This window comes from Phyllostomus discolor, chromosome 6 (genome assembly GCF_004126475.2).
Source record: "Phyllostomus discolor isolate MPI-MPIP mPhyDis1 chromosome 6, mPhyDis1.pri.v3, whole genome shotgun sequence".
Taxonomy (NCBI): domain Eukaryota; kingdom Metazoa; phylum Chordata; class Mammalia; order Chiroptera; family Phyllostomidae; genus Phyllostomus; species Phyllostomus discolor.
The window spans coordinates 17,236,453-17,262,719 of NC_040908.2; the positions used below are offsets into that span (position 1 = coordinate 17,236,453).

The 26,267-nt window shown below is 55.9% G+C and overlaps 1 protein-coding gene across 1 annotated transcript in view; it reads right to left on the minus strand.

The window, feature by feature from the left end:
* Nucleotides 1–24,936: 24,936 nt before the first annotated feature.
* Nucleotides 24,937–26,267, minus strand: part of CAPN13 (calpain 13) — a 74,247-nt gene continuing 72,916 nt past the window's right edge. The window contains exon 23 of the mRNA XM_028517483.2: nucleotides 24,937–25,313. The gene's annotated coding sequence lies outside the window, so the exon portion shown is untranslated. The remainder of the gene's footprint in view (nucleotides 25,314–26,267) is intronic.

The window sequence follows — 26,267 nt, forward strand, 5'->3', positions numbered from 1 at the left end:
CGCTGCCTTGGCTGTAGTTTATAAATGGCTCCTTCCCAGGATTTTAAGACTTTCTTCAAGATTGCACTTGGCATTTTCCACACTGCGCGCCTTTTCTGGGAGAGTGTTCTTGGAGATGGGTCACTTTGGTTCGCCCAGATGGTCTTCCTTCCAACCACTTTTCCTATTTTAAGGATCCCTTGCTCTTATAGATATATTTTTGAAGTGATATGTTTGATTGGAGGACTTAGGCTGAAACACGGCTTTTTACTACAAATTCCTTCCCATGTGCCATTGTTTCCTCTTATGAGCCACCTGGGGGAAACCTACAGTCAGCCGAGGTCACCAGGGCGCTGTCTCTGAGTGGGAGTCCGTGCAACCCCGGGTCTGCAACCAGCCTGCTCCCAGAAGGCGCACGTTGCCGGCCCTGATGCAAACACACTGACCGAACATCTTGGTGGGGCAGGAGGAGGCCCTGGAATCTGCATTACCCACAAGTGTAGCAGGTGGTGCTTGGACACCAGAGGGTTTGAGGACCCCGATTCCAGATGTCCTCTGGGGCTGCCTGTCTCCTCGCAGCTCCTCAGCCCACCACACCGTGGGAAAGATCCTGTGGCTTCTTCCTCTTGCCTGCCCTGGTTGCTTTCGGTGACTTCCATATCCTGTAGGCTCTTGATGGCCATTCTTTTTTTTTTAGGTTTTATTTTTATTTATTTTTAGAGAGAGAGAAAGGAAGGGGAAAGAGAGGGAGAGAAACATCAGTTGGTTGCCTTCTACACATCCCCTTCTGGGGACCTGGCCCACAACCCAGGCATGTGTCCTGACTTGGGAATCAAACCAGCAACCCTTTGATCAGCAGGGGACTCAGCTGGCACTCAGTCCACTGAGCCACACCAGCCAGGACGATGGCCATCCTTGGAGGCCAGCCGCCCTATTGTAGTTGGAGTCCATGAGAGGAATCTGACCGCAGTGCCTTGGGTGAGTCTGAGTGGGCAGAAGGGGGCACTTGAGAGATGGGTGGTTCCCCAGATTTCCCACGTGGAAGCGGCATAAAAGATGATGACATTTGAGTGGCGCACGGATTAACAAACAAGGCTTTCTGAGGCGGCAAGATGCTAGTGGAGACTCTAGTGCCCCCCCCCCCCGCCCCCACCTGGTCACCAGAGGGTGAGCAGATGGAGCTCTCCGCACACCTGCGCCTGCGTGTTTGGGAGTCCTGCACTGATTGGGTGTCTGCTGCTCTTTCTTGGCCAGAGAAGAAGTGAATGATGGCCTGCAGAAAGAAAGAGGCGGGGACACAGCAGCAGACACTGAGGTGGCAATGTCAGACCTCACAACGGATCAGATGTGGGGAGAATGAGGGAGAAGGTGTCAGGGGGCTGGGGGGCCCGAGCGCGGCTGGGGTGTGGGGCCCTGAGCAGAAATACTGGCAGAGCCGGGCGTGTCGCTATTGTTTACCTCTGACCTCTGTCGCCCTCATCCTGGCCGAACCGCACGCTGCTCCCCGGTGCTCCGCTCCAGGGGCTGCTCCTCGAGGTCTGTGGCTGGAGAGGCTGGAGGACCACGCTGGCGGCCTCCTCCTCCTCCTCGGGCCTGTGCTGCTGGTCCCGCCGGTGAGGGGAGTGTGTGGCGTTCCCCCCGTTCTACTTCCTAGCCGAGTAAGGCACAGCGAGCAATGCTCCTCGTTCCAAGACCTGCCGGGGCCGAGGAAGGGAGCGTATCTCTGGCCTTTTCGTCCCTAAATCCGTGTGTTCTGTGTCGTAGCATCACCGCCGACACCGTCCTCTCGGCGTGTTGACCGGTGGCCCAGTTGTTCTTTTCATCGACCTTGTGTTGTGGCAGATCAGGTCTCTTGATCGCATTTTATTGTTTTATTATTATTCAAGTGTAGTTGGCACACAGTATTAGCCTCAGGTGTATGACACAGGGCGCTGACACTTATGTACTTTGCACTGTGCCCACCACACTAGGTCTAGTATCCAAGTGTCGCCGTGCAAACTGATCACACTATCATCAACTGTGTTCCCCTCCCCCTGCTCCACCGAGCCCTCCCCCCTCGCCCCTCTGGCACCCATCCGCTTGTTCTGCGTCTCTGTGAGTCTGCTTTCGTTTTGTTTTGTTTTGCTTTCTACAAATTCCACATATGAGTGAAATCATGTGGTATTTGTCCTTCTGTGTCTGACTTATTTCACTGAACATAATACTAATACCCTCCAGGTTCATCCACGTTGCAAATGGCAATATTTCATCGTATATGTGCGCCGCTTCTTCTTTATCCGTTGCTCCATCAGTGGGCACCTAGGCTGCTTCCAGGTCTTGGCTGTTGTAAACAAAGCTGCAGGGACCGCGCAGGCGCATATGTCTTTTGAAGGAGGGTGTTCGTTTCCTGGTGGAGGACTCCCAGGCTGAGGTTGTGCGGCTGCACCGAAGTCTCCCCGCCAGCAGGTGGCAGAGCAGGGAACTCTGACTCCCTGAGGACCCCCAAGTCCCAGGCTCCGTTCTGCTCCAACAAATCGCCAAACTCTCTAGCCCGCAGGGCAACCCCCTCTGTGACTGGCACCCCCAAATCTATTCTCCAGTTTTAAACTGGCAATAATAGGCACGGTCCGCTTCCAGGCAGAGCCGACCCAGGAGCCAACGCTGGCTTGAAATCCAGAGCCGGATGAGATAGTGTGGAGTTTATGTAAGTCTGGAGCGCATCTTTTGGACACACCATGCAAGCATATACTGTTTCCGCGAATTTCACCGAGAACACCGGGCTTTGCGGGGGAGGGACCCTGCAGATCCTGCGCCCTCAGCTCCCTGATCATCTGCCGCTGCCTAACCAGGCTAAGGACTGCTGAGGGCATGTAGCACCCTGGGTCACTGTTCCCTTCTGCTGGCATCTTGCCCGGCACAGGTGCGAAATTACCGAACCCTTGCATTTGAAAACAGCGCTGTCATCCCCAGGCCCTCGAGGCGCTTTGTAAATGTCAGGCTAATTATTAGATGATTAGATAATAGCTACAGTGTGTGCTGTCTGGGTTAGCGGCTGCTGCCGCTGCTGCCAAAACACCCCCGTGAGCGCAGGTGACGTGTTTGGAAAGATGGGAAGGACTAAGTGTCACAGGTCTGGATGGCGAAGACCAGATCACAGGTGACCCCTGCCAGGGAGACACCTCAGAGGCAGAGTATGGGGAGGGCGGGTGGGGTGGAGGAGGCGGTGTGGGGTGCCCACCTCTTCCCCAGAGAAAAGGGTCAGGTTGCAGAAGGAATTGACTGGGCCAGTGAAGCTCTCCACATGTATCAGTTCATTGAATGCCCCCAAACAACCTTCTAAGGTGGGGCTACTATTATTACAAATTGACAGAAGAAAACCGAGGCCATACAGCTGGTAAGTGGTGGAACCAGTGTTTGAACCCAAAGCTCCCGGTGAAGAGTGCCCTGGGCTAGGACACTCTCTCTCTCCCAGTTTATTTCCAGCGCACACGGGAAGCCTCACCTGGAGCTTAAAACTGATATCTCGCTGACCCCAACGCCAGACCCGCCCACAGGCAGGACTTCCCTGGGTGGAGCAGGATGGGAAGGTGTGAGCTTTGCGCTGCCCCTCTGGTCCCCAGGAGGGGGTTGCTGTAGGCTGATGGCTGGCAGATGTGCTCTGTGCAAACCTACAAGTCCATGGGGCTCTCTCAGGAATGTGGGAAGGGGAGCAGTGGGTGGTAGGGTAAGGTAGCTCTAAGACACCCGTCCTGCCGAATCCAGCCAGAGCAGCTGCATCTTCATGGCAGGGGCTGAGCTTCCTGATATACACTTTGGTTTGCGCAAAGCGATGTTTGCAGGACCAGATGACCTTCCCAGCCCCACACCCTGCACGCTGGCTGGTTGGGTTGGACTGTGATGCCAGGGGGTGCAGGAAAGTGGATCCTTAACTTCATTAAAGCAGTCTGGAGAAGCTCTGACCCCCTCCTCAGAGCAGTGTGCTTACATGCACGAAAGAAGGTATACATAGGATTGCAAAGGAAAGGAATTACATTGAAAAGCAATGACCAAAATATTATTCAAACTCTCCAATTTGTCATATTGCATCCCATGTGCCTCGTTAACACATTCGGCAAGATCTAGAAACGGGTCTGCCAACCACCAATAATTCCAAAGTCGAGATGAGCTTAAACAATAATTTAAGATATCTGCCACCAGTGCCCTGTGATGTGAAAAAGCGTCTGTGGTTTCCACTGGTGACAAGTCAGAGACGCTGCTAAAACATCTGAGGCTCATTGCCCACTGTCTTCATAGCAGGCAATGCTAAGTTTGGGCCGAACGTAAATGAAAATACAGAATTGAAATGTTTTCCCATCCAAGCTCGCAGACCCCTTGAATTCTGGGCCCGTGGGCTGTAACGCGAGTCCGTCAGCGCCCTACATCTCAGGCACTCGGGTTCTCACCCCTGACTGTTTTACTCTGGAGCAGCGGGGTCCGCGGTGGCCGGCTCCTCTGAGCTCCGCAGTGCTCATTCTCTGCTCGAAGTCCTGGTGACCAGCGAGGACGAATGTTTCTTCTTATTTTTCCCACCGGATTAAGATCTAAGGGCCTCTAGCCCCAGAGTCTGTCCCTTCATCCGTCCCTCCACCAGGGAAAGCTGCAAAAGCAAGTTGGCAACCTTCCATCCTGGGTCCGTGGGACTTGATGCTTTGCCTCAAGACCAAACACTCTCCTCTGACCCAGCCAGCTCTCGTGTGCACGCTGCCAGCCCCTCAGGTGGCCTGCTGGGCCCTGTCAAAATAACCCCTCTGGTGCAAAGGCATGGGATTAGGCAGCCACAGAGCTTCGGAGAGCTATTTTGGGACAGCGGCTGGTTGTTCCTCCCTCTGATGGTTTGTTTTTGGAGTCACTCATGAAAGCTATGGAGACCTCAGGGCTGAAGAGAGGGTGGCACTTTCTCCCTGCACCCACAGAGGGGGGCGGTGTGGGGCACAGGGTCCAGCCCACCTCTGCTCCTCCTCAGGCAGGAGGCTGCTCCTTTTCTGCAATCTCTCCAAAGCCCCATGGTGGTACCCATTCCCCTCTCAGGTGGCGCACGGTTTGGTGGGCTCTTGGCTCAGGCTGGAAGATGACAAGGGCAGGGCAGGGCCTGGATGAGCCCAGACAGAGCCAAGAACACCAGAGCTGGGAGGGACCCTGGAAGGCACGCAGCCCACCCTCCTCATTGCCCAGAGAAGGGGCCCAAAGCCGGGTCCCAGGGGACCATGGATGGAGCCAACACTGGCAGCCCTTACTCCCTTTCCTGGGGTCTGACCCAGTCCCATCCTCGGGTGGATCCCCACCCACCCCCACCCCAAGGCTCAGTGAACCTTCTGGGCTGTGTAGTAGCTCCTGCCTCTGAGTCTCTGAACACGGGGACCACAGAGTCCGCCGGCAGGCTCTCCCGTGCCAGCTGCCCCTGCCCAGGTGGAGTGACAGCGTTCCCGCGGCGGTGTCGGGGGCCCTCCTCGCCCCTGTGCCAGCACCACCCAGAGCCAGTGCACAGAAAAGGCCACCCCCCCGGGGGGCGCCTTTGACTTGGGGTGTATATGGGGTGGGGGCATTCTGAAGTGGACCCGCATGGGCCTCTCCAGCTTGTGCTTTTCAATGGACCGTGCTGACCCTTGCTGCAGACTTCCTTCACACGAATGCTCCTCCTGCAACCCTGGATGAGCCACCCGCATGGGTCTGCAGTCTGCTCTCTGTGCTTCCTTGACGACAGAGCGCCCCGCTCACCGGGACGCAGCCCCAGCAGGCACCTCCCAGGGGCTCTCCTGCCCCCTCCATGCTCCTCCGTCTCACTGATCTGGGAAGAAACAATAAACATCTTTTTTCTCAGCTTCCCCAAACCTGATGCCCTGTGTCCAGTTCCCGTCCACTCCCTCCCACGCTGAGTCCTAAAGCACTGAGGTGTGGGCCCCCAGGCAGGTGGTCCCTGGTGTACCAGGGGAATGGTTTGGGGGGCCCCTGTCTCCCTCCTTATGGACCCTCTTCCTGTGGGCAGCCCCCACCTCTGGCCTCAGGGGCCAGTGTCCTCACACCTTCCATTCCCTGGCCTTTTCCGAAAGCATTTAAGCTCCTTCACTCAAAACAAATGGGGCCAGCTCAGCTGGGGACGCTCCCAGCTCTGGGGCATCGCCAGGGCTCTCAGCCTGAAGCTGAAAGAACACGAGCCCCCACCTCAGGGAGCCGGGGCAAGGGGCGGGGCCCTAGGGTAGGGGTGGGGGAAGGTGGGGGCCACTGGCCTAGAAGCAGGCTTTCCGTGCAGAGCTGTGAGGGCCGCTGGGTGGAAGCCCCATGCTAGAGCCACGTGAAGCCCCTTGTTCGAACCTGGAGCCCCCTGCGGCTTCACAAGGCAGCTAGTGAAGGCTCGGTGGGGACGGGTGGGCCTGTCTACAGATAAAACCCAGATCTCAGAGCCTCGGGCTTTGGCTGCGTCCTTCTTACTGGAGACGGGAGAGGGCAGAGAGATGCTTCCTCTCCAGCCCTCTCGTCCCCTTCCTACTCTCATGCTGGGGAGGGGGGAGGAAAAGGCACTCCGAGTGGACCCCGAGGGTGGGAGAGCCACAGAGCAGGGCTGACCACACACTTTTCCTGCCTGGAGCCGCAGTGGCCCACCTCCAGCCCAGCACCGCCTTCCCTCTCACCGTTCCTCCCACTCCCGCCCGAGTCAGCCTGTAACTGCCCAGCGACCACACCCGAAACACATCAGGCTCACATCGGGCCCCGCAGCCGCTGGGCCTTTGCTTTTGCTCCTCCTCTGCCCGACTCCCTTCCTCTGCTGGTCTGCCTCAAATGACCCAGCCACCCGCAAGCCCAGTTCAGACCCTGCGGCTCCAGGGAGCTCCCTTCGTGAGGGCGGAGCTCCCTCCGTGAGGGCGGAACTCCCGGCCGCGTCTTGCTCTTTGAACCCACCGAGCCTCCCCCAGAGCTGAGCTTGAAGTCCAGAACACATTCACGGAATGACTTCTCAGGCAGCAGCGGGGCACCATGCGCTTCGCTCTTAGTCTGGCCACTTTGTAAGCCAGGTGGCGAAGCAAGACACCAACCCTGCTGGGTGGGAGAGGTGAGCACGGAGCCGAACACGGAGAACCAATCAAGGTTCAGGAGAACGGAGGAGCTGAGACTGCAAGTGTAGTTTCAGTAGCAGAGGCCTCAGAGTGGGGCACGCCCACCCATTCATTGGTCCCACCCTAGGATCAAACTATTGATCTTCTGTTTATGTTTATTTACAGCTTTGTACCTACTACTTTTATATTTTGAAAGTTTTAATGTGTATGATATATCCATGTAGTAATTTATGCCATACAATTTGAAAATGAATCTGCATTTCTTGAAGGGCACGCCGAAAGGCGCTTTACCAAGAAGAGGGCGGAATGAAAACGAGTTCACACTGAGCAGGTGGGAGCCTCCCTGTGAAGGGAGGGTCAGGGGGGGGGTCGGGCCCCTCCCTGCTCCATGCCGCCCCCACCGAGGGCCCAGCACTAGCCACTTACTGCTCCAGCCCCTGTCACCTGGAGCCGCCCCCCAACCGCCCCGCCCAGATCTGGGCAGCGAGCAGGACAAGTGCTGGGGACAGACAGGGCTCAGGCCCTCGCAGACAGAGGACGTGGCCTCGGCCCCCAGCTGGGCTGCGGGAGGGAGTCCCCACCCAGCCGACCTGGGAGAGAGCCGCTCCGATGGGGGAACACAGATGGAATTATTTTCTGTTCAGCTTTCCCAGCACGAACCACTTGGAATTTATGTCCCTGAACATACCGTTCCATGTTTTTGCTCAAATCCCTCCCACCGCTGCCTAGAAACCTTTCAGTGTGCAAATAGCCGAGCTCCGGCAGCTGGGGGTCAGAGCTGTCCGTCACCACAGGCGTCTTGTTTCCGCGGGGATTCTGGAAGTCCCCGCTGAGAGCCAGGTCTGGGACAGGCATCAGCCACTCCAGAGAAAGCACCCCAGAGCGGGAGGGGCTACCTTTCATGACCCCGTTTTCAACTTCCTGCCAGGTATGGGCGGAGCACCGCAAAACAAATGAAATTTGCTCTCTCTACACCCTGCGAGGTCCAGACTGTCATCCCTGGTTTATAGGTAAGGGCATCGAAGTGTGGTGGGCTAAATAATGCTACCCCCAAAGGTGTCCAACCAGGTTCCCAGACGTGACACAGGGGCTTTGCATGTGTGACAAAGGATTTGGGGAAGGAGGGGGATCCTGGATTACCCGGATGCTCCAGTGTAATCACAGGGGTCCTTACAAGCAGGAGGCAGGAGGCCAGGGTCAGAGAAAGGGGAGCGGAGCGATGGCGGAGGCAGATGTCCCAGTGATGTGGGGCCACGGGCCATAGGGGTTCTCCCTGGAGCCACGGGGGTCACAGCTCTGCAGACGACCCGGCCTTAGTCCAGGGAGGCTGATGTTGTCGTCCACTTTCCTCCGGAACTCTGAGATGATACAGTGTGTCGTTTAAGGCACTGTCTGTGCTCATTTGCTTCAGCAGCAACGGAAAACTAACGAAGGGCCTTGGTTTTCCCAAGGCTGCAGATGTGGGGAGAGGCAGCTGGGATTTGAACCCAGGCCTGTCTGGCTCCACAGGTCCAGAAGATGTCAAGAAGCTTTTCACCAGAGCTTGGAGCCCGTGAGACGAGGTGCTGTTGCTTAGCCAGGTAAGAGAGGTGTCCCGGGCCTGCAGTGGCACTGGAGGGACAGATGCTTGGGGCACTGGAGGGGGGTCCAGGCTGAGGTGCGGGCGAGAGGAACGTGAGTCTCAGAGGAGCTCACAGTTGCTCCCTCCTAGAGGACCTGTGATGGTCTGACCACTCTGTCCCCGCAACAATTTGGACCAGGGGCTGCCCGTGGGCGGCCACAGCTAGCCGGGCCTTCTCCTGACAGGCAGGGTTGAACGGGGGCGTCAGCGGACTTCACCCCTTTCTTGTGGAGCAGGAGCGAGGCCAGGGGGATTTTCCCCAGTGGTCTCAGAAGAGGGGGAGGCCAGCTCTGCCACAGCCCACTGTGGGACCCTGGGTGAATCACCAAACCGCTCCAGCCCTCAGTCTCCCCGCCTGAAAACTGGGACGACAATACCTGTCTCCCAGGGCTGCTGGAAGGATCGACTGTGTGTGGGTCTGAGCCAACAAGAAATGCTGCCCCACCATGCCCTGCCTTTGTCGAGGGCTGAGTCCATTTTCTGGCCGGCAGGTGCCTCTGCTGTGCTGGTGGCCAATGATTTTAATGGCACATTTGGGTTCAAGTCACACGTTCTTAGCTCCGGTGACCGGCTCCAGCCACCGCACCTGGTGAGTGTGGGTCCGCGGGGCCGGCCTCCTGCGCTGTGCTCCCCTGTCACAGGGAGAAGCGACTTCTGGGCTCTTCCCTGGAGGGGGACGTCTGGTGGCCCGGACCTTCTGGCCAGCAGCTCTTTAAGGAGCATCATTGCTCCTGCCGCTGCTCCGCGGCTTGGCCAGGGTGCTGGGGATGCAGAGCACTGCCCGCCCCTCCCCACCTCGCTCCTCCTCCTGACCGTTGTCTGGGAACGCAGGGGACGGGGCAGCAAGGAGAGAGCCAGCAGCGGCCGCCTCCTCAAGTGGCTCTTCCCAGATTTGTTCTGACAGCACCGTTCAGCCACACCTCCGCTCACACTGCTGTACTTATCTGTGGGAGGGGCAGCGTGTTTCTGAGCAGATGCCATTTCTGGCTCTTCCCCTCCAAGAAAAGAACGTCTCATTTCTACTCATTTCTTCCTGCCTCTGCCATAAACACAGGCATGCACACATGTGCATACCCCCCCACCCCCACATACACACAAGGAGGCCGGCCTCATTCAGTGACACCCCAGACCCTCTGGGGTCTTCTCAGGCCTACGTAGCAGGTTGGACAGACAGAAAGGTGGCTGGACAGACAGAATAGAGAGAAAAGCACTGAGGAAACTGTGGGTTTGGTTATTTATTGTTTTTTAAAAAACATTTCATTTATTTTTTATTTTATTTTTAAAGTATATTTTATTGATCATGCTGTTACAGGTGTCCCATTTTTTTCTCCCCTTTGTTCCCCTCCATGCAGTACCGGCCTTCCCTCCAGCATCCCCCCTCCCCCCCCTTAGTTCATGTGCACGGGTTGTACATACAAGTTCTTTGGCTTCTCCATTTCCCATACTATTCTTACCCTCCCCCTGTCTATGTCGTACCTACCATTCATGCTTCTTATTCCCTGTACCTTTTCCTGCATTCTCCCCCTTCTTCTCCCCACTGATAACCCTCCATGTGATCTCCATTTCTGTGATTCTGTTCCTGTTCTAGTTGTTTGCTTAGTTCGTTTTTGTTCTTGTTTTTTTAGGTTCAGTTGTTGATAGTTGTGAATTTGCTGTCATTTTACTGTTCATAGTTCGGATCTTCTTCTTTTTCTTGGATAAGTCCCTTTAGCATTTCATATAATAAGGGCATCTGTTACCTTTCAGCTTCACCGAACACCCACTCAGTGTGAGGAGCCCCGGGCGAGGGCGGGCCAGCAGGCTCTCCAAACTCCTTTGCCTTTCCACATCAGTGTGGCCGCTAGCTCGTCGGTTTCCATAGAAAATTTTGCAGGGAGTGTACTGCAGTGAACCCAAATGTACGTATCAATTCAGAATGACCAGACATCTTCATAAGCCCAAACTTTAGGGCTCCCTTTGTGCCTGTGTCTTAGAGAAAATGTCTCTCCATGCTTTTGATCGTCCCCTGGTGATATATTGCCATTAGCACTACTAAGCGCTTGTTAGCCTGGGCTTGGGGCTGGGGTGGAGGTGGGGGCTTTCGGCTTCCCTCTTAGGCAGCTGCGGTGTCCCTGTGTCTTGCAGGGGACATAGTTCAGTGATCATCCCCCTCCCCCTCCATCTGCAGGAGACTCCCTGTCTGGAGGTATTTCTGCCCGCCCCCTCCCCCGCAGGGGTACAGAGGGTTTTACTCTTCTCCGGTCCCAGGTGCAGCGGGTCTCCTCCTGGGCCCCAAGGATAATGCACTTTGCTGCTCTTTTCCCAAAGACTTATTGATTTTTCTCCACAAGGGATTTGGGGAGAAAGATCCATGTGGAACCTCATGCATTTCCTGGAGCACTGGTTTCCCCCCAGCCCCCAGACCTGAACCAAGAGAGGCTTTCCTCGGGTGTCTCCCCACCCCCATAGTCCTTCTTGTGGACGTGCAGCGTGGTCCGTGGAGAAGAGGGTGGTGGGCGTGGATTTCCCTCATGTCTTCATCTCCCCAGGGATCCACACATTCATGCAGGTCTCCTACTTGGCCTTTAGCGTGTGGTAAAAATGCCAATTCCTTAAAAAGTTGGGTGGCATTCTTCTTCCCAGCTGCACCAGGGAAGCAAGCCCCTGCGTCCCGTCCTGCTGGGCGGGGGGCAGACTTCGATCTCAGCTGTTTGATGAGCCCAAGAAAAGGGGTCATGTGCAGATACTTGCGCTCCAAGCAGGAGCCGGGCGTCCTAGGACTCCTTGAGCTTAGAAGTCTGGAAGCTTATTTACTGAGCAACTTTGGAAAATATTTAAAAATAGAATTCGCTTCTTGACTTTGGGTTCTTTGAGAGAACAAATCACTCCGTGTACCGTTAAAGCAAGAGACTAAGACCAGTCTTAATTTTAGCTCATAAAACTGTTTTCTTTTAGTTCTTTGTTCCTATATAATTTTTAATTCAGGTTTTGAATAGGATATGCTATCACACGGTTCAAAATTTAACGGCGCATACAATTAAAGGTTTTCCTCCATCTCTTTTCCCTCACTGCCTCATCCCCTCTACAGGAAGCCAGAGTTACAGTTGCTGGTTAAACTTTCAGAAGTACTTTATGCAACTACAAAACGATCCTTCTGTACTCTTCCCACACTTATTTTCACACAAAGAGCAGCATGCTTTGCACGCTGTTCTGTGACTTTGCCTCTTCACTTAGCAATGTGTGTGAAAAGAGAAAAATTCTGAGGTGCCCTAAATTAAATCACAGCTGGCTGCAGAGGGAGAGAAAGAGACAAGGCGGCTATACCCAGGTAATGACCGGGGAACACCTCCGCAGTAGCTGCTCACACGCCTTAGAGGTGTGTGGGGAGCTTTGAAGCAACCTCTGCTTCAGCCACCAGAGGCCGCTGCACCTCGCATCCGCTTGGACTTTCAGGGCTGCTGCCTGCGTCCAATCAAAAGTAGGGAACATGTCTCCCTTACAGATTGTGCACCTATCAGAGAACTGCCCCCACTGGACCTTTTCCCGCCCCCCTTACCGGCAGCCAATGTAAATTCTTTCAAAACACATGCATCTTTCCTCCCCCAAAGTAAATAACGAAGAAGCCCGCTCACTCCAGAATGGGCTCCAGGACACGTGTGTCCTTCCTACCCGGTCCGCTGCTGGGAGTTCCCCAGCGGCCAGTCCTCTTCTGGCTAGCATTTGACTCAAAAACCCCTTTCTTTTAGAAAAGTGTTTGGCTGCGAAAGTGTTTGATCGATCGATTGATTTTGTTGAACATGTGTTTAGGAAATCTTTTCCTGATCAACATAAAAGATTTCCGTAGTTTAGTGGCTCTGAAATGTTCCATTGAAGGGGCACACCATTCAGTTAACTCTCCACATTGACGGATGTCGAGTTTGTTCACAGACAACACTCCAGGTCAGTTCCTCGTGCAGAGATTAGCTGCAGCATCCAGTCCCGCCCGTGGAACTTGTGGTTATGTGTGGTATACTACAGATACTGCCAAACTGCCCTCGCGGATGGTGCATCGGTTGAGATTCTCGCCTACAATGCATGAGAGTGCCTGTTTCCTGCACCGGTGCCAAAACGGAGCATTCCCAGCCTCCTGGATCTTTGCTAATCTGATGGAGCAAAAGAGGAACTCAGTGCAGTTCTAATTGGCATTTATCTTACTAAGAGTTAAGCTGAATGTCCTGACATTGGTCGAAGAGACATTTTAATTATTTCCCATTCCGTTCTCCAGGGCCCTGGGTGCCTTCCATCCCTCCAAGTTGCGGGTGTTGTGTGGTGGGAACCGGGGCGGGGCGGGGCGGAGCGGGACAGGCAGTAGAATCTGAGCCCAGGACTGAGACCTCTCTCCTTCCCTCCGCCTCCTGCAGACTCAGCTGAGCGGTTCTGTTTTTACTGCTTTATAGGCACTGGGGGTCCTGCATGAAGTTTGGTTGTGAGCAAAATGTTTCTGTTATGTGAAAAAAGTTAGAAATGATAGACCGAGTGCCCTGTATTTTTGAGCCTCAGGGATAAAGACCTCCGAGGCAGGAGTGAGGTTTCAGACACTGTCGGGGAGACACCGCTGTGAGGAGGGTGAAGCCACTGGCCCGGTGTGTAACCGCGGAGCTGCTTGGACAGGCGGCTCTGGTTCCGGTTCCGGAAGAAGCTAACCTCCGCATTAGCGGAAGTAGGGTAGGCAGGGGCCTTTCTAGGAGGAGGCAGGTCCTTGCAGGCCCAGGGCGTGCTCCTGTGCTGTGGGCTAAGCAAGGCATGCCCCCTCAGGAAAGGCCTGGAACCTCTGCTCCAGAGAGTGTGAGAGAGTTGTTTGCATTTCAGCGTAGCACAGACGTAGAGAAAGGAGACAGGATTGTGACAAGGCCAACACCTGGGAGGAGACAAGGGACCAGCTACAAGCCCAGACAGAGCAGGGGGCCGGGGTGTGAGCACAAGTCTGCAGGAGGGAACAGGGCTCCCACAAGGATGCTGAGCCCAGCTGACCTCCTCCTTAGGGGCAGGAGGACCTGCTGCCTCGTGGGTTACCAAAGACCCAGTACCTGGGCCTCACTGATGAAATCATCCTGTCCTGGTCACAGAGCTGCCACCTGCAGCATCTCCCTGTGTCCTTCCCCTGTTTTCTGGCTTGGGCTGGCCTCTTCCTATCTGGAATTGGCGGGGGACACCTCAGAGGTGCCCCCCTGCCTCCCTGCCTCCCTGACCCTGTATCCCCATGTCTCTCAGCAGGCTGAGCCTCAAACCTGACCACGTACTTTCTCAGAGCCACAGGTCCTCGGGCCTGTCTGCGGCCAGAACTGCTGATGCACTGCAGCTCCCAGCCCTGCATGCACACCGCAGGCCCCCCTACCTGGCCCCTCTCAGCCTCTGTGAGGAGCTGCTGTCCCTCGGGGTCCTCACTTCTAGAAAGGGGAGAGAAGAAATGACTGGTAGTCATGGAGGGCTGGGGCGGGGTGAGGGGGGGTGGGCAGATAGACACTCTAGGTCACAGGTGGCAAACACAAGGCGCGTGGGCTGAATCCAGCCTTCCACCTTATTTTTTATCTGGCCCAGCACCTTGTTTCTACCTGGTGGCAGCGCCGAGCTCCTTGCCCCTAGTTAAGGAGTAGCTGCATTTATACAGTCCTAACATTACACTCGGCCCTTTGAAGGCAACCGCGAGGCTGATGCGGCTGCCCATGAAAGTGGGTTTGACACCGCTGCTCCAGGTTAACTGTAGCTAACTAGCTCTGACTGTCGGATTCCAGACTTTGCTTTCTTCTCCTTCACTAGCTCATCTTAGCACATCCTTGTCAGCATCCCCGTGTGGAGAAGAGGAAACTGAGGCCCTGACATCTAACAGGGGTGCCCTTCTGAGGGCCACTGGGGGTGGAGAGGTGGGGCAGCCTGTGCTCCTTGGCTGCTGTCAGTGAGACCCCCAGTGGGGAGAGAAAAAGGTAGATGCTGAGGGGACGCGCCGGTGGTCTCAGGCCTCTGGCTCAGACCTGTGGGCCAAGGGGCCCAGCAGGGCGCATGTCTGCACGTGTCCCTGCCCTGGAACATGTGGGTCCAAAGGAACGAGAAGCCACCAGCCAGAAATACAACCGCTGAAGGAGCTCGCTCCAGGGGGGACTCACTGGGATTTGGAGGACATTTCCCACAAACCACGGTGTCTCCAGTAGCACAGTTACTTGGGGGTTTGAATAGGTCCTGTCAGATGAGGCAGAGATAAGGAGACATGGGTGCTGGCTCTCCTGGGGTTCTCAGTGTCCCACAGGGAGCCCGGGCTGGCACCACAGCAGTGGGGACATTGACTGATGAGATGCTACCTGGATGCCAGGCTGCGTGGGCAAGGGCAACTTCCTGGGCATCGGGACCCCGACTTCTACTGCCTGGGGCCTCGCTGTCCTTCTCTGCCAAGTGAAGATCCCAGAGCCCACCAGGAGGCCATCTGGCTCAGTGGGCCAGCGCCTGGTCTCCCAGCAGAGGGGACTGGGCCTGAGTCTCGGCTCTGCCCCATTAGCTCTCCTCCTGCTGGAGTGCATTTTCCTCTCCGTACAAGGTGGATAGCTGTACCTCCCTCATTTGCCCTTACAAAGTGTTTGTAAAGTGCCCCCCATGAGCCCTGTGGGGTACGAGCTCAATCAACAACCCTGTGGTTATTGTCACCCAAACACCAACACACTCTCCTCAGTAAGGAGGCCGCCCCAAGAGGAAGAGGGCTCCGGTTCCATGGCCCCATGCTGCCACCTGGTGGTCAGAGTGAAGGACCTACATCCAAGATGACTCTATCCAGGAAAGCTAGCATTTAGAATGGAAGGGCGGATAACGTGCTCCCCAGACATGGTAAAGCTAAAGGAGTTCATTATCACCAAGCCATTAGTATATGAAATGTTAAAGGGACTTATTTAAGAAAAAGAAGAAGATCAAAACTATGAACAGTAAAATGACAAACTTACAACTATCAGCAGCTGAATCTAACACCCCCCCCCCCCCCAAAACAAACTAAGCAAACTAGAACAGGCACAGAATCACAGAAATGAAGATCTCACAGAGGGTTATCAGCAGGGAGGGGGAGGGAGGAATAGGGGGAAAGGTGCAGGGAATGAGAAGCATAAATGGTAGGTACAGAATAGAGAGGGGGAGGGTACGAATAGTATTGGAGGAAATGGAGAAGCCGAAGAACTTATATGCATGAACCATGGACACGAACTAAAGGGGGGGATTCCTTGAGGAAAGGCAGGTTCTGGGCAGAAGGGGGAAAAGGGGAAAAATTGGGACAACTGTAATAGCATAATCAATAAAATATCCTTAAAAAAACCAAAAATAAATAAAGAAGAAAAAGGGATCCCAGTGGGAAGGACCTGAGGGATCGCCCGGCGCACAGCCGGCACTCAGCAGTGTGTTCGGTGAGCGGAGGAGGAGGAGCCTGGACTGGGGAACACCGCGTCACAGACAGTGGGAGGGGTACTCCCAAGGTCACGCAGCCACCACAGAGTTTACTCCCAAGGTCACACAGCCACCACAGAGTTGGGTCTAAACCTCAGGTCTCTGGACACACACTTGCTCTCTTTCTGCTCCACTGAGTGGCAGGCACGCACAGAGGCTGCAGGGGTGAGCGAGTGGGGCTGGGGGGTGGTCTGTGTGCCAGGCAAAGGCACTGGGGAGCAAGCGGGGGCTTCGGAGCAGGGGAGTGGCCAGCCCGGTATGTGCTGCTGCTGGAGCGCCCAGTCCTTTCCCGATCCTTCTGTTGGCCACGGGAAGGTCTGTCTGGAGAGAGGGAGGAGCTGACCTCACGGATCCTAGACCTGGGCCTGTTATTAATCACACTCACCCCTGGGCCATGGGTGCTGTCCTTCCTCCAGACTTACCGACAAGGTCCTCGGCCCAGTCTGTTTCCGCACCTGCCCCTGCCCGAGGGCTCCCTGAGGGAGGTGAGTGGCGATGGAGGTGAGATTGCGCTGCTTCTGCAGAGTGTGGTCCTCCGGGGTCTGTGCCACGCTTTTGAGGGGACACCCCCCCCTTCGTGTGGCTACCACGGACCCCACTTGTGTGCCCATGGGGCTAGGCCCTCTGATGACATTGTCCTATTCAATTCTCACGACAACCTTAAGAGCCAGGGATTTTTCCCTCTTTTAAACAGACTAGTTCTTCAGTGTTGGGTTCGCAGGAAACTTGAGGAGAGAGCAGAGACGCCCCACGTCCCCCGCCCCACACGCGCAGCCTTCCCTGCCACCAGCATCCCACCCCCGAGGGACACATTGGTCACGACTGGTGAACCCACAGTGACACGTCCTCACCACCAGGAGCCCCCAGCTTGCACGAGGGTTCACTGTTGGTGTTGCACATACATTCTGTGGGATTGGTGGAGAAGTGCATTTTTAAGTGCTGGTTTGCAGAGGAGGGCAGCTAGCCCCAGGGGGCCTCACACAGCCGAGAGGTGGCAGGGGTCTGAGCTGGGACCTGTCTGACTCCACCAGGCCACTCAGTTTGCTACGGATGGCCTGCCATGTGACCGGCACAAGCTGGCCACTGGAGAGAAACCTGAGCAGGTAGGCTGTGGGGTGGGGCGGGGGGGGTCACAGATGCCCCTCTGCTGGTTTCCACTTTGTAGGCACAAGGCCCGGGTCAGCCCCACTGCGTTCCCTGGCTGGGCCGTGTCACATGGCTGCGCTCAAGCTGTTCTTACCGTTTTGTAGGGTTAAACAGGCTGGCACTTGAGACGTTTCTGAGGTGTCCCCCTTCCTGGATGCAAGTATATAAGAGGCCATTTCTACAGTGACTCAGGAGAACGGGTCAGATCCTGTCACCTCACTGGGGCCCCAATGACTGGTGAATTGGATTACTCTTTTTTAAAGGGCCACATCCCTGCCTTTCCCTCAATTTCTCTCACCTCATATCTGGGCATCCCCTTCTCCCCACTGAGGCACTTCCGGGGCCTCCTGGCCCACGTGCTGAGCCAGCCTCCCAGGGCAGCAAACAGTCAGCCCTTTGTGGGATCAGCCTGGCCCTCACCCTTACCCACTGCAGGGGCCCTGCGCCAGGAGCTGGTTCCTCTCCCAGGCCATGTGGGTCCATGCAAAGAGTCCCACCCGCACCTGAATTTGCTCTCTGCCCCCTGAATCTGTGTGGCCTTGGGCAACACCCACAGTTTCTTCATCTGATAGTTGTGTCGTTAATCTTCGCAAGAGGTTTAATGGGTTGGAGACCATGGGACGCAGTTCCTGGCACAGGGTAGGCCCTCAAAAGCTGGTGGCCCTTTTTCCTGAGCCACAAGGAAATACCTCTGGCACGTCCTAGCTCCAAAATCTCTCCTGTCCATAGGAAATGACCAAAGGGGCCGCCAGGCAGGGAGGCTAAGACCCCCAGAGCCCATCTTCCAATTATACAGCTGTCAAATAGGAATCAATTCTGCCTCCGTTAGAGTGATTACAACTTCATCACCCATAAAGCAGATCCATGTGCCCTGTTTGATTTTCATTTCAGAAGCCAGGTATCAATATTGACCTTTCCACGGGGCGCGGGGGCTGAGAGGAGCTTGTTAGCATGCAGTGTCCCCTCCCCCGTCCCCGGCCAGCAGCTCCGCACTTGCCACTTCTAGCCCAGTCGAGGTCATGCTCCTCTCCTGGGGGTGCATCGGGCGCTTGGGGGGTTTGCTACATGCAGATCCCAGCCTCCTCCCCCCAGTCTGCTAACCTGAAATCTGCAGAGCCGGGCGCAGAGGCCTCTGTGTTCACAGGGCTCTCCCAGTGACTGTGCCGTGGGGCCACTGCCTTAGGGCACCCACAGGGCATCGGGCTCACTGACTCTGTGAGGCCTTGGGCAACACCCACAGTTGCTTCATCTGATATTTGTGTCGTTAATCTTCGCAAGAGGTTTAATGGGTTGGAGACCATGGGATGCAGTTCCTGGCACAGGGTAGGCCCTCAAAAGCTGGTGGCCCTTTTTCCTGAGCCACAAGGGAATACCCCATATCGCCCTTTTAAGAAGTTACCTACCTGGCACTAGGAATAATTCTTGGGGGAGATTGAATGTGGGAGGTGGGTGGTGGGGAGACTAATGGGGGGAAACAGGGACAAATGTAACTGAACAACAATTTAAAAGATGGGAAAAAAGAAACACTGTGGGAATACAAACAAAAATAAATCAAATCAGTACATTATAAAAGAAATAAAACAAATGTTTTCTATTCAAACTGCTGGTGTGATTTTTTTTTGGGGGGGGGGGGGGCTCTTGACCAGACCTTGACTAATAGATGTGTTTTAAAGTGATAGGTCACCTGATCTCCAGCTCCAAAGAAGCGTTTTTACACCCACCATTTAACGACAAGGAACAAAATGACCACTCGGCCCCAGCAGCAGCTGCGGCAGCTCTAGCAGCTACATCCCCAGCCGGAGTGAATGACCTCCTGCTGCGAAGGTCTCCGGAGTGCCACCGCTGTCTACCTCTCGGGCGGCCATGGGCAGTAAAAGTCACACGGACAGCCTCATGCAGCCTCTTGGCAGCTGGCGTGTTGGAAAACACCAAGGTCTTTCTTCTATGGAAATCACGCCGCAATCAAAGGATATACTTCGAGAAAGATTAATAAGCACAGACCAGAAGTTAGTGATGAGGGCCCGGGTTCAGGAGGTAGGGAGCCCAGCGCCGCCAGGGCCGGAAGATGTGGGGCTCAGGAGACACCCGGCAGACACAGGCTCTGTGTCCTTCGCCATCCTACCTACAGCAGGGTGAGCACCTGGGCCCCGCAGGGCGGGTCTGAAGTCTCTGCGCGCCCCCTCCTTCCGCTCTCTGTGTTAAAAGAACCCATCTGCACCGTCCTTTAGAGGACAGTGGGCCCTAGGGCCCCTGCCAATAGGACAAGGTTCTGGTACCCAGAGTGGGCGACGTCAGAGGAACACAGAGCTACTCAGCAAGGCTCCCTTCCGGCTGGTTCGGTCACTTTCCTCTCGCGTGGCACCGGGCAGCTGGGAGGGAGGCAGGCCTCGGCCGGGAACACCTGCGGTCAGGGAAGCCGCCTGGTCCTGTCCCACGGCCTTGCGGAGGCAAATGTGCGGCGGGACTATACACCCAGGAAAACCCTGGGCGAACTCTGTGCTGCGCCTACTTGGCGGGGATATCCTGCCCGCCACGTGGGCCTAGGATCCCCGACTGTTCAGCATAAGCCACGGCAGAGTGGCAGAGAACAGGCGATTGCAAGGGAAGAACGCAAGGGCCGAACTCCTAGTTGAAGAAAGTAAGGTCAGACAGAGAGGCAGTTGCAAGACGAGTCTACAGCCCAGGGCCCTGCATTACTCATTACTCACGCTGCTGCGGGTTAACGCTGTCCGTGTGCCGTGGGGAGCAAGGCAGACTTGGGCAAATGCTGAGTGGCACTGTGATTAACGAAGATGGCCACTGGGTGTCACTGTCTCACCACCACCTGCAGCTGCTCTGTGGCTTGATTCTCCCTCCCCAAGGCTATGTTAGTGCTAATGGCCAACTTGGGCCGAGTGAAGGGGCTTTGGAATTTCCCTTGTCACAGACATTTTACAAGAAGCGGCAACTCCCAGCCTGCGTGGAGGAGGAAATCACTGTCTGATTTACTGCCCCAGAGAGTGGGTCCCGGGAAGAGCTGCTGGTGCTGCGGTGCTAGCGGTGCCTTTCCTGGCTCGTTGCTGCTCCGTAATGATGACTGTGGATTAGCATCCTTAGGAACTCCCTCTCCAAGTTTGTGAGATGGAAGGGACCTGGAGATCTTCGAGTTCAGCTCCTTCATTTTAGAGAAAGAGAAGGCCATTCCCCAAGGCACACACGGCAGGGTGAGGCAGAACCGGGACTCGAACAGGAGGCTCCAGAGTCCTGGCCGGAGCTCCACGCACACCGGAGCACTCCCCACCTCTGCACGCCCGCCCCACGTCCGTCATTCACCCTCTAACACTGGTTGAGCACTGACTGTACGCTGTTTTCCTTTCTTTGCAGCCGGACACAATTGGAAACACTTAAAAACGTAAGATGGCAGGGCCCATCAATGACCAAGTCCGGGTGGCACAGCTGGGGGTCGGTTTGTTTCCCCTTGGTCCAGGGTATTTGCCAGCGTCATCCACTCTTTGTGCAAAACAGCAGAAATCCGGCCAGAACTCCGGCAGAGATGGAGTCAGACAGGCGACGGGGCAATTCCCAGGGGTGGCGGCTCAGATGGTGCGTGCTCCACGGGGCTGGCTGCAGGTTCCTGCCTCTGCGCCCACCCTGGATACCGGATGGGAAAGAATCATAAAGATTCTTCATGAAGCAGGTGGATGCTCCGAAGCTGCAACAACTGCGACCACCAGAGGGCGGTGTTTTCTCACATCCTGCCTGGTCAAAAGGGCTGTATTCCTGGCAGTAAAGAAAGTAAATCTTTTAAGGAACGGGGGTGTTTAAGATAACAGTCTAAGTGTGGAAAAGAAAAAGATCTATCAGTCTGGACTTGAAATTGATCTCTCAATGGCAGTCATTTCATCGCCTCGCCCGTCTCTTTCTCTCACTCCAGCAGCTATAGAGTTGACACAGCTGTAAGCTTGGAGAATTATGTCTTTATGTCCCAGCTCCTTTCACAGGGACCTTCTCTCCTGGCCCAGAGCTGTTCATAACCTTAGAAATTCTCTCGAGGCATTCGGTGGCCTCAGAAAGAACCACAGAATCTGGTTAGAGATAGCCCAGCCTGCGCAGCCTCGAGCCAGTCGACCTCCCTGTAAGGTAGGGCCCCAGCCCCTCCTGCATCTATCTTCCCAGACACAGCCATCACCTGGTCTGCAGCAGCCCGTGCTGCTGCTGCGCTCATTATTGACCATTCTGCTGGGATATTAAGCACTTTTGGCTCGACCGGGGGATGGTTAATCAACCACCTTGTCAGAGTGATGGATTCTTCTAGGAATATTGCTTAATTAGCTTGTTTAGAGGTAAGAGCCAACGAGGACATCAGTTCTCTGGGAGCTGGGAGAAAGGGGGGAGGGAGGCAGGAGCACCTGTGAAGAGATCTTGTAGATGTCTCAGGCAGTGTGGTGGCTGGGGGTGGGGCAGGCGGGAGACCTCTGACCCTAGGCAAGCCCAGAGCTTTCAATTCGTTAGGCATTCCGTCCATCACCACCCAGGGTGCTGCAGCCCAGAGCATCACCACGGCTCAGTGAAGGTACAAAAGCAGTGTGATTCCTGAAATGTCACCCAAGGGCCACAGGCACCGCATGAAGAACTTTAAAAATGCAGACACCCGGGCCTGGCCGCAGACTTTCTGGGTCAGAATCTCTGCAGCTTGTTTACAATGCCGATCGAGGCTGATTTTCAGGCACAGTGAAGTCTGAGGATCACAGCCATGGCGCCGGTTGGTGTTGTGCAAGTGGAAACACCGCCTTCCTGGGCGGTGGGTTTCAGGTGGCGGGCTCTGCAGCCGGCACTGCCATCGGCATTCTCAAACACCAGTCTTCTCCCTCCTGCTTTAACCTGCTGCTTCCTGTCTTGTCCCCTGATTTCTGTCTCTCCCACCTTATTCTGTCTGCCTTGCTCCCTGCCTCGTCTGCCTGCCCCTGTCTGAATCTTCCTTCTGCCCACAGCTCTTCATCTTGATCCGCTTGTCTTCCCTCCTCTCCATTTTTCTCTTTTCTCTGTGCCGACTCTTGTCTGTTGTCACCGGATACACCCTGCTACATTCTCTCCTGTCTGTCAGGGGCTGGTAGCCCGAGAACTACCACGCCAGAGGAGCTTTAGATACATTTTAAGTCCCACCAGAGATGCACGTATGTGGCATTTGCAAAGCCGGAGAGAGGCAGCGCTGTACACCGCGCCCCCAGCAGGTGGGCAGACACGGCAGCTTCCGCAGCGGAGAGGTCTGCCCCTGCAGCCGCTGCCTTAGGGCTGCTGGCAGTTTGACCGTCTCTGGCAGTTCCTGCAGTGTCTGGCTGGGGTGGCGGAGGCAGCAGCTCCTTGGGGCTAAAAGCTAGTGGGTGAACCTGGGAGTCAGTGGTAACTTCTCTGGCCTTTGTTCCTCCAGCCAATCCAATAGCTCTGTAAGCACCTCAACCCCCTGGGTAAATGCCTGTCTGGGAAAATCTTGCATGGTTTCGTCTTTCTGCCTGACACGCTCTGCCCTTCCCTCCCACTTTCCCTCTTCTTCTATTCCACCCTCTCTCCCTCTTCCTATGTTCAGCCCTGAATCCATCCATCCACCCATCAGCCCCCCATCATTCATCCACCATCATCCATCCATCAATGTTTAGTTCTGATTAAGTTCTATTATCTCCATTCGTAATTTAAAACATAGGTGCGTTGAACATTTTATGTTGACCGCCCCCCCCCCCTCATTAAACTGAGTTGCTTCTGTAGATTCTGTCCTAGGAGGTCGGGGTCCTTGATGGAACAGAGGGTATTGGGGGGACAGTGGGGGAAGGGAGCGCACAGACATGGCATGCCCTCCACAGACTGAGGGAAACCCCACCTCTGTGCCCCTGGGCCTGGAGGTGCCAAGAACCAGGTCAGGCAAAGGGCTCACTTCTGTTCCAGGGAGAAGCAAAACAGGTTACCCTTAAGCCACAGTGTGCACACTGAGCTGCTTCCTGGGGCTCAGCATCCTGGGTGCATGCCGTGTGTGCGTGTGTGTGTGCATGTGTGCGTGCACGCTTTTGGATGTTCGCCTCATCCAGGGAACCCTCAGCTCTGGGAAAGCAGGACTTTCCCCATCCCAGGCCAGCCTAACATCCAGTCACTGCAGAGGTCATAGTCACTAAGTCAAGGGGCTTGGGTTTCAGTCAAGCACCCGCCACTCCTAATGGGGTGGCCACCTCTGCGCTGGGCCTCAAGGATCTCGTCTGTAAAATGGCGAGGAGGGCGCTCCTTGAGGGCCTCCGCCCCTCGCCGCCCTGTCTGGCACCCACTGTACTGCTGGCCCTTATTTCCAGAGACCATGCAACCTGCTCCAGGAGCCATAGGTAAGAGGCTGGAAGGGCAGGGGTGGGGGTCTGAGCTGCCGGCCCTGCTTGGAAGGCCTCTCTGGGCCTCGGCTGAAGGGTGTGGGGATCCCTGAGAAGGTACAGCCCAGGACGAGCCAGACGGTCTGCCCTGTGCGGGGGCTGAGGATCCAGGCTCCTCTCCTAGGGGGACAGAGATGAGGACCACCCCAGCCCAGGCCCCTCTGCCCCTGCCACGCAGAGCTTCCCTGCGTCCTCTGGCCCCAGTGCAGCTGTGAGGCAGCTTTTCGAACCATTGGGCAACCGCTACATTTGTATCCTGTTCGTTTAAGGGGAAAGGCAAGCGCTGGCCCCTGAGCTCAGCCCTGTGAGGTAGGACACCACTCTGTGGACACCCACCCAGCCGGCACAGAGGGGGCATGGCCACCCCTGGGCTGCTCACTGCTGACCCGGGTCTGTAACATTCTGCCCTTGTTGTCCCTGGGGTGCAAGCAGGCCCATAAGGAGCCTGAGGTGACACGCAGCTGGGGTAGCAAAGTGTGCAGGTGTGTGGGACTTCCTACCCGAACATTCAGGTGAGGATCATCTCCAAGTCCTGCCTAAAACAACTCACTCGTTCTTCTGGGTTCCCCTCTCCCAGCCAAGACGACATCAACCCATTAGCATCAGCGTTTTGTGTGCGGAGACTCTCGTGTAACAGGGCGTCTGACAGCTCAGCTCTGTCACCTCCTGAGTCCGTGCTGATGGCCGTGGCCCCTCTCCTGGAAGACCCAACATGGGGCCAGCAGCAAACAGACCTGGCTTTGCTGTGTGTCTCAGACTGCTACACTACAGAAGTGACTGTGACACCTGGCGACAGTCCCTGTGGCATGCGGGTCTGTGAGCTGCGGGTTTGTCCCTGGTGTGAGAACGTGTCCATTCCCTTCTGAATGCTGACCTGGCCCCCGAGTGTGGGGTCTGCACAAGGGCGCCCCCTACCTTCCTGCTCCATCTGCCTCCTGATGGTGTCTGGTCAGAAAGGTCACACTCCGGAAGGCCCCCAGCAGCCTGTCCTCTGGACACAGAGAATCTCGAGGACTCTCCCCGGGGAGCTGCTTCCAGGAAAGAGTTCAGTAACCACAGGCTCTCCTGAGTGGGGGCTGGTGTGGCCACTGGCCAGAACCTCTTCTGTGCTGTGGGGGCTGTGATCTTTCGGAGGGACACAGTGACGGTTTGATGGATGAGGGGGGAGGGAGGCGCCTGCCCTGCTGGCGGGATTTCTCCTCCCCCAAATGCATTTTTCATCCAGAACTAAGAGTCTGCGTGTCGTGAAGTCCAAGACCTTTACAGGAACCATGTTTTATTTTGTCATCTGGCAAAATAAACCGCACAGGAGAGTGCGGTTACCCCGCACACACACCAGTGGGCCCGCCGTTCCTGGGTCACCCCAGCACCGTGTGGGGGGGCAGACGGGCTCACTCTGGCTGTTCCAGGGACTGGTGGGAGGGGCTCCCCTTTCCCACAGTGGAACAAACATCGGCTGCTTCATTCTCCAGGAGACTCCGGGCTGGTGTCCCAGGGCTCTCACGGGACCTGCTTTGTGACCTCAGCATTACTGGAGCCTGACCCAGTTGAGGACCCGGTCCAGGCTCCCGGAAGGCGGCCGTGACTACATTCCCAGCAGGACACATGTCACTGGCATCACAATCATGGGGGAGCACAGCCCTCTGGGATGAGAACAGGTCATTGACCAACCGCTGGGAGCTTGTCCTAGAGAAAGACACAGATGCTCAGGCACGGAAGGCCCAGGGAGAGTGCAGAAGCTTCTCCTTCCTTTGCGTGACCACGGGGGCCCAGCCCCCTTCCCGTGAATACCGCCCAGGCCCCAGACTGCAGACGGAGCCCAGACACCAGCTGCCAGCAAGCCTGGACCAGCCCCGCCATGCCCGAGGCTCCCGGTGGATGTGAATGTCTCCACCATCTCATTCTTCAAAATTCCTTGGGGGGCACCCTGCCCACCTACTCTGCCCTGTCTGGGTGCAGACTGCAGCCTACTGAGCACCCAAGCACCCACAGTGAAGTGCAGCAAGAGTTGGGGGGGGTGTTGCTCCGCCCCCCGCCCCCCAGGGGAAGGTTGGGAGGACGGAGCGCGGAGGCAGCAGTGACCGCAGCTCTGTTCCCGCCGAGCTCCGATCTGCCGGCCGTGGGCCTTGCCGGGCAGCGGCCTGTGTCACGTGTGCATTTCTTGGATGAGATGACATTCTTGGAGAAACACTTTTTTTTACAACCATAACCAGTCAACTTTCCTGCCCACGTGGTAAAGCCACCTCGACTCTTCTCTTCCTCCTCTGCTCTTGAGATTTGCTAGTTCGCTGAGTTTTTGTAAAAACCCAGCCCGAGTACGTACTTTAAAAATTCAACTAGCATTTCAAGGCGTGAAGGAAAAAACGCAGTCCCCCGCTCCATTCCTGCCCTACACTCCTCTCCGCAAACTTGCCCTGCGGACGCCGACCTCCACATTTCCAAACACTGCGCATGCGCGGCTGGCCCGTGGCTGGTGAGTGTGAGACGCCTGTGGGCTTGTGATGGCAGGTGGGGCTGGGATGCTGCCAACCCTCCTCCGTGTTCTTTGCTCTCTGTATTGTCTTCCAGATTTATGTCACATTTTTGTTCAATCAATATTCAATTTTTATTATATTACAATTATGTTCACTGCTGAGTGGA